At 48.5% G+C, this 5119-nt stretch overlaps 1 pseudogene across 1 annotated transcript; it reads right to left on the bottom strand.

The window, feature by feature from the left end:
- Window positions 1-1808: 1808 nt before the first annotated feature.
- LOC310788452 (intraflagellar transport protein 80 homolog pseudogene) lies at window positions 1809-4064 on the bottom strand (annotated as a pseudogene). The gene has a single exon. The product of its transcript is annotated as an intraflagellar transport protein 80 homolog pseudogene (transcript).
- Window positions 4065-5119: the final 1055 nt, after the last annotated feature.

The raw sequence follows: 5119 nt of genomic DNA, 5'->3' as shown, positions 1-5119 counted from the left end.
GCCAGAGCACACTGAGCACTCCAACAAATGAGAGCTCCACGTGCAGCAGACACCTCGCCGTGCCGTGTAGACACATGTGCGGCAGGGAAAATAAATTGCAACTTGACCATTCACTCTTGCCTTGATTCTGTGTGTGTTTCTTCTTCTTCTTCCTGAACGCTTCCTTGACAGCAGCATTGTAGGGAGACTGTTCATTTTCATCCCATCCACACTGCTAAACCAATTCACATACCAAAAACCATGCGAATAAGAATATCTTAAATCTCTTTAATTTAACCGACTAGTTAATAGCCTACACAGGAAACTCACAAGGTACAATCAAATAAATAAGATGAGCTGGCAATTGCTTTGTTGATGTGGTGGTTTCAAGCTGGTGAGATTGATCATGATTAAAGTGACTAAAATGAGCCTCAGCTGAGTTCAGAATCACAACAACAAGGCCTTCCTGTACAGTGCAAATGTATTGTACAAAAACAGACTATGGACAGTAGATTTACACAGCATGCTCTGGCAAATACAAGCAGTGACACACAGTGTGTTCATAGCTGTCGAGGGAAGTGTGACTGCTGGAATGCTTTGGTCCAGTGTAGTGAAGTAATTCTGCATATAGATATAGCCTATTTATGTGCCTTGGAAACCATACACACGTGTCGTACACAGCGTTTGCAGTCGTGCAGTAAGTGGGACAGTGGGGGATCTCCATGGAGGAGTGAATGTGTATACTGTGGATGTGTTATGCTAGTCACACTCACAGATTAGCACAGCTCACCGTGTCCAATGTGCTTTGTTGTGCAGAGTGTGTGTAGTGTGTGCATGCAGATCCTTATAGCTCCCTCTCCATAAGTACGCAGCATCTCAGGAATATCTGTCATGCTTCTTATACTCCAGGAGGCCGGGATATACAGTAGCCTACACCTACAGCAAGTTCGCTCGATTCAGGGTTGCCACTCCTCTAACCTGGAGCTCTGATGCCTGGCTCGCCGTGCAGAATATTAACGCTGTCTTTATTATCAAGGTCCTGCTGTCTGAGAGCAGAGGGAGGATTAAAGATGCACAGCCCATGGCAGCAGAGCTCCACACAGAGAGAGAGAAAGATGCACTGTAAAAATGGCTTGCACTTAAAGTCCAAACACTTTGTGTGTAGTTGGGTCATTTCCAGAAGTTCTGTGACGGAGGTTTGTTTCTCAGTTTATGTCACCTAAAAACCAAATTTAGCCCCCATGCCTCTCATGAAAATGCGGGTAATTTTTCTTAGAGCCCTAAATCCCAAACTGGCTATCATCGCTTATGTTGGAAATGACCTTTTCAATGGTTTGGCCTAGATGCTGCAAAGTACCTGGTTTGTGGGACCCTGGTGTTGGAAGGCAGGCAGGCAATGCACCGCTACACTACCCAGACGCCCCAATCCCACAATATGTTGTGCCCATGGCACATCATCTCCAGAGTCTCCACCTTTTAAATGGTGCGCACGTAGCATGCAAGATTCCTAGTTATGATAGAGACAAACCTATAAAAATACAGATGGAAAATTATACATATTGTGTATTGATGCTATTAAAATGCTAAAAATGTCATAGATGCCATAAATTCATGGTGCATAATTGATGATTGATGCAACAATTTCATGCAATAAATAAATAAAAACATCACTGATGACCTCAGCATCACCAATTCTATGCATAAGTGATATCCATCAGAAAGTGATGTCTTCAGTCATGATGTCATCAGTGATGTCACTCGAGCAATTGTGATGTCATCAGTGATGTCACTGATGGCTGCTGGCTCAATGATGGCACCATCTGGTGACATCACTGATGCAGAGACCCTTCAGCGTACTGCAGGAAGCTCTTGTTTGTTTCCTTCCTACCAAATTTCTTGAGGAACTTCTTTCTGCAGGCCAGCACAGTGTCCACCAGGGTCTTGTGTTTGACAGTCTTGTGTTTGACAGCCAACACAAGCGCCCTCTCCCAGTTGCAGAGGTCGATGTTGACTTGTATGGCCTGATCGATGAGGCCAGCCTGTAACAGAGTGGCCTCAGCCTCTTGGACCTGACCAAACAGCAGCATGTGGCCCACACTCCTCCCACACACCTTAGATGACTGTTCCTTTAGAACGTTTATATACTCTATCCTAGGAACATCTCCAATGGCAATATAGGCCACCTCCGCTGTGGTCAACTCCCTGTTGGCCTTTGCCATGCATGCAAGAGATGCCCACAGAGACTGGTCCTTGGCGATGCGGCAGAGGCGCAGTGCATCCTCCCAGCGTGCGGACGTGCTGTATATGTGGAGCAGGGCTGGGTAGGGAGACACGCTGCTGTAGATCAGTGAACCATCTCCTTGGCGCACTGTCACCTTGGTGCCCACGTAGCTCAGAATGTGGGGTGCATTCCTGAACTCATTGCCATCCTTCATGTACAGTGTCTTGGGCAGCAGTTCCTTGTCAGTGAAAACAGCACTGGGGTAGTACCACACTGTGAATTGGTTGTCTTGGATACCACACAGGATGTTAGCAGTGTCATTCCATGCTATAGTGTGAACCATAGTGCCAATCTTGCAGGTTTTGTGTTCTCGTCCAAGACGGCATATGGAGGTCAAGTAGAGGTCACGGTTCTTGTCTATCAAGGCGATCTTCCTTTCATTAGATGGACCGCACTGGTCCAAAGCAATCTCCACCACCTCCAGCTTGTGAGTCAAGGGCTTCCCGTCGCCAACGGCTTTCCCCGTAAGGGCGTCAAACAAAAATACGGCCTTCTCATTGCTCTTGTCTCGGACGGCAATGGTGTCATTGCTGAGGGAGACAGCTTGGGCGTTGAGGATGTCGGCTCTCATCCCAGGGAACCTGGGGGAGGAGACCAGTCGACCCTCATAGGAGAACATAGACAACCCTGCTCCATCCACCAGCAGAAAGTGTTTCTCCGCCTGCAGGATGAGGCTGACCGTTCCCTCCTTCAGATCGAAGATGAGAGGCGTGTTCCAGTTCCTAGAGTTGTAGACGTAGCACTGCATAAAGGTGGTGACCACCAGGTGACTGTGGGCAAGAGAGGCCTTGATGACTCGATCCCTGAACTCCAACACATCCACCACGTCGTTCACCATGTTCCTCACCTGCATGGTCCTCCTCTTGGTAAGGGTGATCGCAAAGTTCTTCCACTCCCAGTGCTGCTCCACCACATGGGCAAAGACAACGTGCCCATTTCCGCAGGCCCCAGCCAGTTGGGTGCCGTCTGCAGACCAGGCCAAGCTGAATATGGTGCCTGTGTAGGAGTTCTCCAATGCATAGGACCATCCAGTCTTGTCACAGAGGCATAGGATGTTGAAGGAGCCCACGGCAAACAGCTCTCCGTTCGGGGCCCAGGACAAAGAGGTAATCGGGTAGTGGTGAGGTGCCGAGAAGTATAGTGGACACCCAAAGCTGTCCCACACCTTGTATTTACAGTCTTCTCCACCTGACAGTATGAGTTCATTGACGGAATTCCAGTCCACCTTTAAAATGACCCCATCATGAGCCTTCCACTGTATGACTTTAGCGCTGGGCTGCAAGGGTTTGATGATCAGCTGTCTACCTGATGTGTAGATGATTCTCTCGGAATCTGGGCCCCAGGCCAAAGAATACACAGGAGACCCTTGTTGGGCTAGTGTTGAGCGCAGCATACCACTTTTGGACCAGATCTTGATTTGCCCATCCTCTCCAGCTGTGATCAGAGCAGTCCCATCATAGTTCCATCTCCCAGCCAGAACAGCTCCTTTGTGTGCCTCCACACTCTTCTCAATGTGCCCAGTCTTGGAGGCCAGGTGGAACTTCCCATCAGTGCTGGTGATGACAAAGATTTCAGCCTGGGTCTGTTTCTTGCCACCCACGGTTTTCGGGAACCAGTCTAGGTCGATGGGGTAGATGTCCTCTTGCAGTTTGACAACCAGACTGGTCTCACTGGTCAGCAGGTTCCACTTGAGGATCTGGTGGTCCTCACTGCATGAGTACAACTCATCTGCTGTGGTCCAGCCAACACAGCTCACAAGTTCCTTATGTTTTGGTTCCTTTAGCAGCAATGTTTTCAGTCTCATGGACCTAGTATAATAGTAAATGCCACCCTATTATAGTAGTAAGATTGTAATTGCTTGAGTGACATCACTTGTGACATCATCACTGATAACATTTCTCATTGATGGCATCACACACTGATGACATCATCACTGATTGTCACAATTGCTCAAGTATGACTGTCTGAATTACACAGATTCCAGACTCGGGGGTCTGCCCCCTCCTCAATAGATACAGTCAGTCTGTGTGGGAACATCCACAAAACGTTACTTCCGGTATTGTTGTGTCAGTAGGACGGTCGGGGAATGCCATATATCTCAATGGGCTGACTCACCAGCGGAGGAAGGTGCTGCGGCTCTACACTACAGTATTGCGGATTGAAGAGCATGTAGACATAGATGTCTGTTCAGATGTGCGTTTACTGCGGGGGTTGAATCCCCGATCAAAATCGTTTCCATACCTGAATAACCGGAACCAGAACTCAACTCGCCTGGCCCCGCCGCTTTATTATTATTATTAAAATATTTTTGATTGATTTTCACGTTGTACAGTTACAATGGTACTCAGTACTCTACTACTAAATGATTCCCATTTTTGCTGGGGACCCTCTGAAAACCCCTCAAGGACCCCTGGGGGTCCCCGGACCCCACTTTTAGAACCACGGCTTAGAGAAAGCCTACATCTTGATTGTGCGGTGGAAGTGTTTGCTCAATCCTCTGTGCTGTGCGGCGGCTGCTGGGAGGCTAGTTGATATTCTCCTGCTGTGTTCTGAGGCTCGGTGGGTGTTCTTGTCTCTGCGTGGCAGGACTGGTGAGCAGCAGGCCGGTTAGGGCTTTTTGTCACCCCGCCACCTCGCGGTCCTGGCCCGAGCCAGACTCCTTATCGCTACCGGGCCGGATGACAGGGCGCTCGCTCATCTCTGCCGCCTGCTTTCCCCCTTCACTGCTTCACCGAGTCTAAATATCTCAGTGTTCAACTTTTTCTTTGTGTTTGAGCTGATATCCACCAACACAGTTGGGGAAAAGTCCTGTTTTATTTTGTCCCCCGAGTCATTTTGGCAGCACATGATTTATAGACC

Source organism: Poromitra crassiceps (assembly GCF_964638095.1).
Source record: "Poromitra crassiceps genome assembly, chromosome: 13".
Lineage (NCBI taxonomy): Eukaryota > Metazoa > Chordata > Actinopteri > Beryciformes > Melamphaidae > Poromitra > Poromitra crassiceps.
The sequence above is the reverse complement of the archived record's forward strand: the minus strand, read 5'-3'. Positions and strand labels throughout refer to the sequence as shown.